This window comes from Cynara cardunculus (genome assembly GCF_001531365.2).
Source record: "Cynara cardunculus var. scolymus isolate 2C chromosome LG 6, CcrdV1, whole genome shotgun sequence".
Classification (NCBI taxonomy): domain Eukaryota; kingdom Viridiplantae; phylum Streptophyta; class Magnoliopsida; order Asterales; family Asteraceae; genus Cynara; species Cynara cardunculus.
The window spans coordinates 9871795-9886421 of NC_037533.1; positions in this window are offsets into that span (position 1 = coordinate 9871795).

Below are 14627 nucleotides of genomic sequence, written 5' to 3' on the forward strand. Positions count from 1 at the left end.
GGTCCTCTTGACCAGCGCCTCTGGTCCTACATGGACACTTAACAAAATTAAGGGATTTACTTTCCATCGCCTCCGGTCCTCTTGACCAGCGCCTCTGGTTGGTCTGGGCAACGGATATTCATAAAAGTGCAACAAAACTCATGCTTTTCATAACAATTTCTTTTGYYGGAGCATACCTCTGGTTCGACCGATTAAGTTTTTCTCATTACACGTAAATTAAGCACAGGTGATYAGGCTCTGCTTAAGCGACATGTAACAATATGACCCGCTTTAAAATCATATGATTTCAAATTTCTTGAAAATTACTTGGAAATTTTTTTGGTTATAGTCGTTGGTTTTTTAAAGAAAACTAGCGTTCTCTATAACTGAGACTCTGATACCAAATCTGTCACACCCCGCTAAAGTGGAAACACGAGATGTAACAGGCAAGCGAGTCATAACAATAGTTAATGAATAACACCATTCTAAGTTGTTCAAAAACAAAACAAGTTCATCGACATAACTGAAATCTAACTATTTACAACTTTTCTCAAAATACTTCAAATTCAGACTTAATCGATCTTGCCACGAGTATGCTCCCAAAATAGAACCAACTTTACTTAAATCCTGAAAAGCATGAAAATAAAACAAGGTCAACTACAAAGAGTTGGTGAGTTCACGAGTTTTCATATGCACAAAACATTTCAATGCRTAAACCAAGTAATTGCAAACTTATGCRAATTCTTTGCACTTAMTAAAWGTAAATCTCTCAYGATGTAGAACTTGAGAYGCTACTGAGCCTTACCTGACCAACTGCCCCATTAATTTTCGAACAACCAAAAGTAGCCTGTACACTACTTAGGTCCCACAGTTCGATAATAGTTAACAAAACAAAACATAGTAAACCCGACTAAGCAGTTCCTTAGTCCAGAGGTTTCAAAAGAGCTTGACTAAGCAGTTCCTTAGTCCAATGGTTTCAAACAAAAACTTGACTAAGCAGTTCCTTAGTCCAAAGGTTTCAAACAAAAACTTGACTAAGCAATTCCTTAGTCCAAATGTTTCAAACAAAAACTTGACTAAGCAGTTCTTTAGTCCAAAGGTTTTGAGCAAAGCATCGACTAAACAGTTCTTTAGTCCCAACGTTTCACATAAATAAACATGCAAAGTTTGCTCAATTTCATGCTTTTCCCCCAAAACAATAAACAAAGCATTAAAAGTGGGGCCGTGAGAACTCACTAATTTGATGAATATCCAGAGGTTGCCCTTAGAAGTCTTCTAGGCTCGCCCGAACTTCCTGAACAGACTAATATCCAGCGCTAAATTACTTAAAGGTTTCTTGCCCAAGGTAAAGCAAAGTTGCTTTCAATGCAATGCCATCAAGGTTTTTATAAAATAAAAGCCGATATTTTAATATTTACTTTTCAAAAGGAACCTTCCAAAAAATCCACCTAATGACATCATCCTAAGTCAACCAAAATAATGATGACAGCCGCCCACTTCCAAAATCAAGAATTTTTGAGTGGGTTTGAGACTCTTCTAAAATATTTTACAACCTTGAGACATACGCCCCCAAAATAGATTGCATGCACCAAGAATGACAGCAATGATGGGGAGGGGTCTCAAACTCATCATTTTCAAGAATTTAAACTCCAGCTTGAGTCATCATCTTCGAACAAACTCCAGAAAAATATTTTCTGATTTCATCGAGTTTTAAAGATAATAAAACTGATTAAAGATGCATGCAAGATCCTATCATACATAAAATATGATCAGACCTCACATGCAAGGATTCTCTCCTACTTTCTTAGAGATTAAAGAACTTGGATCACATATTATCACCCTTTCGAAGACATTTGCAGGTCTTTGATGAACATTCTCTCCTCTTTAATTCCCATAAATTTACTAAAGAATCGAGTAGGTGAAGAAGAATGAAAACTTTTGAATTTTTGTGAAGATAGAATAGCTCAAAACATACATTTTCTTAGAATCTTTAGCAATCCTTAAGAACAGCAGGAACCTTTAAGGCTTGCGAGAAGATAGAATCGGTTGGAAGGTGATTGTGATTAGAGAGAGGTGACAGAATTAGGCTGAGAGTTTGGAAATGAGAGTTTTCAAAGGAAGAGGGGTATTTATATGAAGGCTTTTTAGAGAAGAAATGGGCCGGCCTCTAAAGGCCCAAGCCTAAAATATTTTTATTTTTTTAAATAATAAAACCTCACTATAACTTATCTAAACAAAACAACTTGATATTAGATTTCGAAACTCCACCCTTTAATAAATTAATTGGCCAATAAAATGGGACTTTGGAAAATTTTAAATTCTTAAATACAAAACTTAAAATATCATCTTTATTTTATTTGGAGCATTTCAAGACTATTTGGCATTGCACAAGTTAACTTTGTCAGTTATCCGCCGAAACGTGATCTTTCGAACTAATCTTGGGAATTAAACAAGATGTTCTCTAATCATCATAGCTAAATCCTAGAAAGACTTAATTCTCAATAAAGATCCTAAAATAAGGTACTAACCTGAAATCCCGAAATGACGGATTGTCACATCATATCCATCTCATAATTTAATGACAAGGGTAAATATGTAATTTTAGTTTGTATGTAACTCCTATATCATTAATTAGGAGTTACAAGATCCAAAAAAAAAATTGTAGTTGATTTACTATTAATCTTGTTTTTCTAAAATATTGATTTATCTATCGATAATGTTCTTGAATTTGTTATTGTTAAAGGAGACCCTATGGTAAAGTTCTCGATATCGTTCAAGCTAATATGGATAAACCCATTGGAAAACAACTCAACAAGAATGAGAAAGTTAAAATGGTTTACGATAACTATCGGACTTCGAGTTCCGGAAGTGAAGACAATAATCAAAGTGTTTGTATTGGTAATGAATTAATATGTTATTGTATTCATTTTAATCGAAATTATGTTGATTATGATGTTTTTGTGTTTTTTATAGTTCATATTGTGTTGGTAGCTTTTTCTTTAATTATTACTACGAGCCCAATTCATATGTTCAAATGGAATGAGTTCATCGTCAACTTAATTTGTTATGCAATCCAATTCTAATAACCATTCGGCTCCATCAGCTGCTTGTGATGCTTGACCTATCATAGATTGCAACTAGTGTTCATATATATTCAGGTGTGTTAATATATGTTCTAGTAGAGACATGAATCAAGGCATCTAATATTGAATTCATAATTTTTGTTAATTTATTATTGATCTTGTTTTTTTTATAATATTAATTTTTCTATCTATAATGCTTTTGAGTTTGTGATTGGTAGAAGAGACCCGGTAGTTAAGTTTTCGGTATCGTTCAAGCTATTATGGATAAACTCATTGTTCATAATGAAGGAATTATTGTTCATAAGTGTTCATATTGTGTTCATATGTACACTAGCTGCATATCTCAACATTGGCTCGCTCCTGAATGTGTTCATAATGAAGGAACTATTGTTCACAAGTTGTTCAAATGTACACTAGCTGCATATCTCAACATTGGCTCGCTCATGAATGTATTCATAATGAAGGAACTATTGTTCACAAGCTGTTCATATTGTGTTTATACATGTTATTTATTTCCTTTCGTGTATCAACTATTCTTGTTATGTTCACACACACACACACATATATATATATATATATATATAGATGTGTTCATATGGTTCTTGCATTAACAAAAATAAATTAACAAAAATAATTGGATTTTTGATTTTGTAACTCCCAATTAATGATATGGGAGTTACATAAAAAAGAAAATTACCTAAATACCTTTTTCCCCTTTGTTCACATATGTTTTTTGAAATTATAAATTTTAAAAATTAGTTTTTTATCATGATTAATCAAAACCGTTTATTGTAAGAATCAATAGCCAAGATTGGTTAACAAAGTTAACACAATGATATTGGTTAACATTTGAACCAACTCCTGTATGTATGTATATATATATATATATATAATTTATTTAATTAAAAGAAGATTTTAACACCCTCATTTCACCGTGAGAAATGTCACATCATCATCAATAATTTTCTATAAAAATACTCTAAAATAAAGGTTAAATTAAAACTATTTATCGCAGAGACTTTAAAACAATAAATATATAACTTAAGGTAACATTTGGTATGCAGACATGCTTGAAAATGGGAAACCAAAATATCAACTATCGTTGGAAATGAGAAATTAGCCACACATGGCTAAACTATGGTTTACAAATCAAAATCGAAGAGAAATCACCAAAGATGAGTAGAAATTGATATTTGATGTTTCCAATTGCTTCCTTGGTGTATCTTTGATTAAATCTGGTCGAACCTGTGATAACTAGATCYTGGTTATCACCCGAGGTAATTAATACGTGAATATTTGTTATATGATTACGTGTTAGCATGATAAATTGATATATTTGATCATATTGGTATGTGAAACTATATGCATGAGAATGCATGTATGAATATATAAATATGTAAATGTGTATGCATGCATGAATGGTAGTTGTGAAAGGTTGCATAAGTATGCATGATTATATGCATGTATGCATGAGTATGTTATGAGATGCATGCATAATGGGGAAGGGTGTAGCCGACTTTCCTGTTAAGGAAACGTATAAAAGGAGAGTCTTAACCTCCATTTCATTTTCTTGCTATTTTTGAGACCATAAGTGAGCGATTTAAGTGAGGAGGATTGACCGGATTGCATTTTGCCAAGATTTTTAGTTGGTTTTCAAGAAGATTTTCAAAAGTATTTAAGGTGAGTGGTTAAAATGCTTTGAATCTCTTTGAATTGCATAATTGATTGTGTTTTAAAAACTTTTCACCCAGTTTAAGTTTAAGTTTAAATCGGATGAGTGTTGACTGATTTGGGTATAAACCGGACAAAGTGTTGACCGAATTAGATGTAAACCGGACATAGTGTTGTCCGATTTAAAGTAAATCGACCATAGTGTTGATCGGATTGTTAAATTGGAAAAATTCTATCTTTATAAATTGGTCAATGGTTTTAAACGGAGAAGTAGGAATACGATCAAGGGGTGACCGGTTTATTTATAAATCGATCAAAAGGTTGCCCGATATGTTTTAAATCGCATGGTATATTGTCCGGTTTAGTGATAATTCGGACAAGGCGTTGAGATCATTGTTGTCCGGATTAGTAAATCGGACAAGGAAATCTTATGTTGTCTGGATTGATAAATCGGAGAAGACTTTTGATGTTGTCCGGATTAGTAAACCGGTTGTAAAGGATTAAGTGTTGTCCGGATTGGTAAATCGGACAACTTGAATAGTGTTGTCCGGATTGGATAAACCGGCCAAGGCTTGACTGGAGATGAAGTCCGGCCAAGTCTGTGTTGACCGAATTTGTGTATTGATTTATGTGTTGATCATATAATCATCATTTTTTTTCTTTTAAAAAAATGAGAATTTTTGATAAAGATGATTCTGAACTGATAATATTCCATTGGAACATTTATGACTGCGGTATGTTCGAATTGGAATTGTTTTGATGAGGAAATAAAGATGACATATCAAGGTGAGGTGTACCATGGGATAATGGTGGCATATCAAGGAGATGTGTACCTTTGGATATAAGGGTGACATTTGTATGTGTGATGTATGATATAACTCTTACTATTATATCCTTTAAGATTACTGTGATTTGGAATCTTTATTTCTTTGTGATTTAAGGATTTAGAATCAGAGTTCTTATTGGAAATCATAGTCTGGATGTTATTGAGGAGGAAATAACGGTTTGGCCTGAAACTCTGAACAAACCTTTTTAATTAAAAAGGTTTAAAAGTGGCATTATATGAAAACTGGTTGGTTCAAACCTATGAGGGTTTGGAGTATGTTACTTGAATAGCTGAATGCTTGGCTTTGAAAAGTAAAAAAGTATTGATAATATGTTGTATTTATTCGTATCTTTGTTTTATATATGAAAAGTTGTTTTATAAAGTTTTGGTGATTTTCACCCTGCAATAACATAAAAGGGGAACTCACTAGACCTTTCGGTCTAACCCTCGTTTTGTGATTTTAAATATATATTGTAGGAGGTGCAGACGGTAAGGAAAAGGGGAAAATGTAATATTTTTCCTATGTGCATATTTGCTGGAAGATGTGGCTATGCTATATATAGTTTTGTTAGAAAAATGTGGAATAGTACAAGAATTGTATTTTGATTTTTTTTTGGACCATGTATTATGTATTGGTAGATTCTTGTACTAAGGGACCAATGTGGTGTATAAACATCTATTTCTTGTGTGTGAAGTATATGTTACATGCAATGTATGGTATGGGGTGTTACAAAAAGTGGTATTAGAGCCTAAGTTTAAGGGATTTAGGTATTTAACAGTATGATACCTAGACTTAAATTATTTTATTGCATGTTAAGGGTCCCAGACATAGTTAGCACCATTGGAAATAAATATGATGAGTTGAAAGAACAGYGTGTAAGGTAAATTTTAATTACATCTGGCCAGTGTAATTATAAATTTACATGTACATATCTGAACTTGAATAGTTCATTATATTTGGGAATGTGAATACGTGATTTTTAACACTAAAATCTGCAGATGTCTAGTCGAATACGGAGATGTGAAAGAATGGCTCATCCTGAGTCTGAGGAAAGGAAAGAATCATCTGCTAATCTTCCAACCTGTACTTTTGGAAATAGAGGTCGAGGAAGACTAAGGGGAAGAGGCATAGGAAGAAGCCAGTCATAGGGAAGGGGTCGGGCTGAAGTACACTCTGAGCATGAAGAATCTCATTATGGGAATGTTCAGGAGAGATCTGTGCCACACCCATAGTATATAACCAGAGACATGCTGGTAGAAGAAATAGGAAAGTTAAGGGAAACCTTGACATCTATTATGGGAATACCGGCTAGAGTGGAAACGGAAAGAGTGGAAGTACATCCCTCTATTCCGGTTACTCACAACAAAGAATGAGATATTAAGATGTTTTTGACCTGTAAACCACCAACTTTCTCTGGGGAAAGAGATCCGGTGAAAGCAATGTGCTGGATCAAGGAAATTGAATCTGTGTTCAACACCATCCGGTGTCCAGAAACTAATAAAGTTCGATTTGCTGTATCAGTACTAAAGTCAAATGCTTTATTCTGGTGGGAAGTGCAGTCTCTAGCCAGAACGGATGTTTTACAAACGTTATCTTGGATAGAATTTGTGAATCGATTCAAAGAACAATTTTTTCCCAAGACAGTAGTAAGACAAATGGAGAAAGATTTTCTAAAATTGAAACAGGGAAACGGAACGGTTCGAGAATATACTGAGAAATTTATTGAATATTCTCGGTTTGGTGAACACTATATTTCATCAGAATCCAGGAAGGTGGAAAGGTATATCTCGGGACTGAAACCCTTGATTAGAGAATTTGTAATTGCTTTGAGCCCCAATACCTTCTCACTAACCGTGGATGCGGCAGAAGTAACAGAACATAATAAGAACCGGCAATCAGAAGGTAAAATTGTGGATAAAAGAAGATGGGAAGGGCCTTCATCAAATTTTCGAAGGCCAAAAGCAGTAAAATATGATAGTAAAACTGAACAAAAGATCGGTGAGAAAGTCTGTACACAATGCCGACAGGTTCATCAAGGTGAATGTAAGATGGACCCAAGGAAGTGTTACAAGTGTGGCAAAACGGGCCATTTATCAAGGAGTTGCCCATCCAACAGAAGGTGTTTCAATTGCAATTTCCTGGATCACATACGACCAAACTGTCCATTGTTGAAAACTCCGCAGTTGATTGTGGGGAGTAACGCGTCGGGTACTCGGGGAAGACCTACTGTGTCTAGAGGAGGGCAAGGAGGGGCACGAGATCGATCCTTCCAGATGACGAAGAATGAGGCAGAGGCATCACCAGATGTAGTAATAGGTACCTTCCTTCTGAATTCTATACGTGCTAAGGTGTTATTTGACTCTGGTGCAAACTTTTCGTTTATGTCACCATTGTTTGCTCAAATTGCATGTTTGAATTCTGTATTACTTGATGACGAATTAGTAGTTGATACTGCTAATAGTCAGGAATCTGTTACTAGTGTGTTCAATAACTGCATTATTGTTATTGAGGGGTGTGAACTACCAATTCGGTTGTTCCCGATGCCAATGAAAGAATTCGATGTAGTAGTGGGTATGGATTGGTTGGCAGAGCATCATGCGAGTATTGTTTGTAATAAGAAAATGATCAGAATCATTTTGCCAGACCAAGGAACATTTGTTATTTATGGTGATTGTCAGAATCATCATACTAGTCTTTTAATTGTGATAAAAGCCCGAAAGTGTATCCGAAAGAAGTGTTAGGGATGTTTGGCATATGTGATTGATTTGAAGAAAGAGAAGGAAAAACAGGAATTGATTCCAATCGTTAATGAATACCTAAAAGTCTTTCCAAAAGATTTGTCTGGTTTACCRCCAGACGAAATTATTGAATTCAGAATTGATCTCATACCAAGGGCAGCACCGGTAGCCAAGGGGCCGTACCGATTGGCTCCATCAGAACTTGTGAATCCCAATTATCAATCACAATCAGATAAATTCTTCAAGAACAATTAGATGAGTAGAGAGAGATTTTCACCAAACTTGTATGTGTATTTCTTGAGAGAGAATTACAAAGTGATTAGCATAAACTAATTACAATTAACCTACTAAAATMTATTTATACTAGGAAAGTAGTAAAGCTAACTATCACAAAACAATTACAAAATGAGAGAACTTGAATACAATCATTTAAGCACAATCTTGAACCCAACAATCTCCATCTTTGGATTCAAGTTTGAGACATTGTGAATCTTGACTTTCTAATCCCAAGTAGTATCTCAAGCCTACTTAAAGCACTCCGGTGTTGCAACTTGTCATCAAGCAGGTTCAGAGCATTAATCAGAAGATACCTCTCTTTTGGACTCATTCTATCCAATTCCGCGGCTTTATCGTTGTCAGCTTAATCTTTTCTAGCGCACAACGCACCATCCTTATAGTACCATCACTGTACTTGTTCAGCTCACTAAATCTCATAAACTTTTTTATCCGACCTTCAGCATCGTAGATCACACCAAAATCCAGATCTTTAAGTATAATGTAAAGAGGATAGCCTTCAATATCTTCAAGTTCTTGATATGGTCTTTTCAAATTAATGATCTTCTGGTTATCTTCAAGACCCATTTGTATATCTAGAACCATCGATTCTTTGACATGACTCTTCATAAATCTCTTGATAGCTTCAAGAGCAATAACTGCTCCTTCTCTTCTTACTGTCAAATTCCGTAGTTCGTGATACATATGCTCCAAGTCTTCTAAATAGAGATTAGAGAAGTCAGCTTCGCTGAACGTCCAGACCCATCCATCATGTCTTGTAACTGTAAACACAGGATACCAAACTCTAAGAAGTTTATTGGCATCAATTTGTTTGATGGAGACAATGCGATGTCTGGTCCATACTTGGCTAATCGGAAGACGCTTCGCTTTAAGAAAATTCTTATACTCCAAACGATATTCTCGGGTTTCTTTGTGAATCCCAAGAATTTTAGCTGCGCTAAGAGCTTTGCGGTGCCGAAGAAAGATACCGAAGTAGATGTCTTCCAGGTAAGGCTCTCTAATTCTTGCTCTGTTGTAACTTGGAACATTAGCTTGTATTGCAAATGGCACGTAATTCTTAGTGGATATCTCTGTAGGATCATATGCCGTTCTCAGAGTTTCTGAACCATCATGACCAACTGTGGTGGAAGGTTCAGAAGAAGTCTGATGATCACCCTGGAATAATAAGATTGCTTCATCTTCATTGATATCAGCTTCAAAGTCAAAGTACATTCCGGATGACTCATCAATATTTTCTATATCTTCACCAAAATCTTGAACTCCAACCAGTTCTTTAGCAAAAGCTTCATTAAAGCGGACGTTGGCAGACAAATCCAAAAGCAATCTTGTCTCTATTGTGGAGTCCACCGGCTTTTCAACCATTGGATTGATCATGGGATTTGTCTCCATGGCTATCTCTTCTTCAACTATTTCCAAGCCTGTAGTCCTTTCCCTTGTTCTTTCTGGAATAGGAGTTTCAACATTAACCGCTTTAGAATCTGGCTCCCTTTCAACACCTTGAACATGAGCAGACGACTCAACCAACCTCTGTCTTTTTCTCTCCCCCTCATGATGATCAGGATCATCATGCCTTCTTTTCAAGGAGGTGGCTTGAGCGCGACACGTATCTTCTAAGATCGATGCCCTTTCGGATAGGGCATCAATAGAATCCTTCAAAGATTGAGTGTTGGATGTAATTAGCTTGCTAACTATTGAAAAATTAGCAGCAACTACATCTTGGAAGGCCAAAAACTCTGAGGATCGAACAGTTGGGTTATCATCTACAAGTTGTCGAAGGAGCCCAACCAAGTCTATATCAGCCGCATCTGGATTTTGAGTGGACATAAGCTTTGCATACAAAAGTGATCTAAGCTCATCCACCGATTGATCTTGTATCCTTGGAGGCTCAGGCATAGGCGGTGGTGATGGCACAGACGGTTGTTCATCAACTACCGGCTCCTTTCCCTTCATCATCCTCTTCAGACTTAGAATCTGTGCTTCCATGTGATCCTAAACAGCCTTTAGGGCACCGTCCAAATACTCCCTTGACACAAAGTCGGGTAAATTCACACCTGGATCACTTACATTACCAGTTGTAACAACAATTGAAAAAACTGTTGTGCCTACGTTTAGTGTTGGCATGATATTAGCACTGGTAGAACTTCCGACCGGTCCTTGTGGTAAGTCAAAAGACTCCAGTCTAGTCATTCCAACAAGTTCACTAAGAACTGCAGCTTGAGCAACAAATGCTCTCGACTCGTGTGTACCTATGTGTATCGGCTCTAGACTCGAGCTGCACAGAATCGATGTCGTAGGCTGGGTAGAGGCCTACTATTTTCAATATCCACATTCTCCGAATGAGAAGCAGATAGATTATATGCTAAGTCCCTGTGAGAAATTGAAACAACTGCTTGTTGAGAAGCAGTTGAGTGGCCAGGAGGGGTGTGCAAATGCATAGCTGGGATAGCTATGTCTGTTTCAATACCAACATTCAACGAATGAATGTCGATAGTAGATGTGGGTGCCCAGCTAACTGTTTCAGCTGGAATAGGAGCATTATCTTCATTTTGAGCTCCACTCACACTCTCACCATCTTTTTCTCCTTCTCGTTCACTCATCCTCTCAACATTTTCTACTTGAACGCCCTCATCACCTTCAACTGGAATATCCTCTAGTAAACGATCAAAATCATCGTATGTATCACCAAATTCTTCATCCACATTGAAAGATAAGGAATGTAGACTTGGGCAAGTCTGTTGACCTTCTATTTCGGGAAATATATCTTCAATGTTTTCAATCAATGCTCCCACTTGAATATTTTGTAACACCACAGGATGAGCAGTATTGTCAACACCATCATTGTTATCATAATTATCATCATCAATATCAGCATCACCTTGAGTTGCCTCATCATCAGATGAAGTATCTTCCGAGCTAGAATAAGAAGTTGTGGAAGTACTGGCAGTTGAAGTACTGTGCTTATCAGAGTCTCCTCGCTCCATAGTACCCCTTTCAATCACATTTTCCCTCTGCTCACAACCCTATTCAGGTAACCCGTGTTCCTGAACGCTCTCAGCTATTTCTAAACCCTCTCAGCTATTTCTAAACCCTCTCCCTCAACTAAGGCATGGGTTGATCCCGAGGTAAGTTCAACCGATTCTAGTTGAGCTATAGGATATATCACTTTCCTATAATCTATAATGCACTGAGCCCTCTGATCAGCGAAGTCAAATAACTCAGGTGTGATTTTCATAACTGAATCCAAGTCTTCAACTTTCGTGTGTTGACGAATACGTGTCATGACAAACGATGGCCCAACTTTACTGTTTTCCCTGGCCGGGATGTCATCATTGGGTATCATCATGGCTTTGATGATCAGTTGTAAAAATCTCTGAAACGGCACAAACTTCCTTGCTTTTGATGGGAAACATTTAGCGTTGACCAGCTCGACTAGTTCATTCCATATAATAAATGCGTAATCGTATCTGCACATGTATACAATCCCGTGGAAGAACTTGAGAAATGAACTGCTGCAAGTGTCAATTCTGGCAGTTTTGGATGTCAGGCACCGATTGAGGATCGAAAAGAGTAGATGCCATATTGACGGAAGAAATCGCCTTTTGAACTGAGACGGATTAGTTAACGCTTGCGAGTATCCTAATCTCTTGTTATCTCTGCAAAGCTCGTCATCAGTGACAAGCTGTTTAAAATCTGTCGAGATTGGTCCCGGTAGACACATAATTCTTCTAAGTCGTTTCAAAGTCAGTTGACTTGTATTCGTCTACGTTTCCTTCGAAGAAGTAGGTATCGCCATCTTTAGCAAGGGTGAGCATGTTCCAGAATTGTTGAAGGTATATCATCGGGACAGAAATGTTAGCAGAAAGGGAATAAGATATTGGGTGTCCACGAAGTATTTCTGGTATTATTTTGTATTCAGAGGGCATATCGAAGTTGAAGTGGTGGTTGTTTGGTTTTATTTCAAGATAAAAGCATTGTGGCAGTAAGGATTTTTCAGGTAATGGGTTATTTAATGGCTGGGTTGAGTTGTTAAGGTTGTCAAATATGATGGAATGAATGTGAGATTCCTCGTCAGATTGATAATGTTCAGCCATTTTGACCTGTAAAAATCACAACATGTTAGATGCAGATAAAAAAAATGCTAATACCCAATAACAAAATAAAATATTTCTAAAAAAAATGAAAAACTTAATAAAAATTTAAAAGACTACAAAAAATCTTAACTAAAAAGAATTCTAGACTAAAAAAAACCTAAAAAAGTCTAAAGAAAAGATTAACTGAACAAAATATTAAAAAAAAATTAACCTAAAAAAAATTTAACTAAAAAAATTTCTAAAAAAATTTTAACTAAAAAAATTTCTAAAAAAATTTACTAAACTAAAACAAAAAAAAATTTAAACTAAAAAAAAAACAAGCGGATTACAAACCCGATCAAAAAGCAAAACAAAAAAATCCAAGTCATCACCCGGAGCCGGATTACAAATCCAGTCAAAAAGAAAAAGATAAGGAAAAACCTAAGTAAAACCCTAAACCGGACAATCACACGGATTGAGGTTGACCGGAATTAAGTCCGGTCACCTTCTCCGGTGAGAAATCCGACCAAACACTAAAAACTAAAACTTAGACAAAGATTAAATCGATCAAAACCTAAATCGATGAAAACCTAACAAAACTAACACAATTTAGATCTTGAGCTATTTATTAGAAGCGAATTTTATTCGTTTACAGATTCAATCGTTAAGTCCAAATATGATTAAGATTCAATTATGATATCAGTCCAAGAATCAATGTCCAAAAGTATAAATCGAGTCCAAAGGTTATACGATCAAGACCTTAGAGTTAAAGATGAAGAGAAATAGAGATCGATTGAAAGATCTTGAAGAACACGAGCGATTTAGTTACTCGGAGACGACGATGAACAGTATGAGCGATAAATGGTGAAAGTAAAAAAAATGAAAGGTAAGAATCGGATGAATATATATAGGAAATATTAAGACCCTTCAACTTCTAATCCGATCAAAGGTTGTCCGGATTAAGATAAATCGGACAAGGGTTGTCTGATTTAGAATATGCTCTCACCACTAAGTCATAAACCGCACATGGCACAAGCGATTTAGACAAACATCACTCAAAGAACAATCGATTTAAAAAGAAATCGCTCAAAAGATAAGCGATTTAGACATAAATCGCTCAGAGGACGAGCAATTTACACTTAGTCGCACACAAGAACAACAAACGATTTACTAAACCAAACACTAGCATCAAGCGATTTACTAAATCGCACAACTCCTTAGAATCATATCTAATCTTATCCAGATAAGAGTTTATCGAATAGCCTTTTGTCCGGATTAGCCTAAATCGGATACTGCTTTGTCCGGATATAAAATAAATTGGACAAAGTGGTGTCCGGATTAGTTTAAATCGGCCAAAAACTTATTCTTTTAAACTCTAAACCTTTCAAAAATTAGATATTGTTCGATAAATTGTAATAGAAAAATTAAACCAGTTAGTACATACAAATATTTACTCCCCCTCAGACAAAATTCCACACTCCCCTTCAAATATAGATTTCCACTATCAAAGATTTAAAATCGCATTAAAAAATGAAATATTGATTTGTATTAAAAAATACAGATATTTTGAATGTTATAACCGGGTTTCACATAACTTGGGTTGAGGTAATTTATATGTGCTTATTTTGTGGATTACATGAAATATGCATATATGTGAAAAGGTGTCATGACATATATGATTTATACATGTATGCATGTGGTGTGAAACATGCATAAGGTGTATTATAATTGTGATAAATTATTTGGGTGGACATTATTTTATTACTTAAAAGCTTATATCTTCATGGTTAAGAAACCATGAATTTTATAATGCAAAATCCACCGCCCAAAGTATTTTTATTGGACAAAAGCTTTCACCGCCTTTGAAGTTTTATTACTAAAATCCTCCACCGCCTAGGTGAGGATATTTAAAGAAGAGTTTGATAAGGTTATCCTTATCACTGTCACTCTTTTAGAAAAGAACCT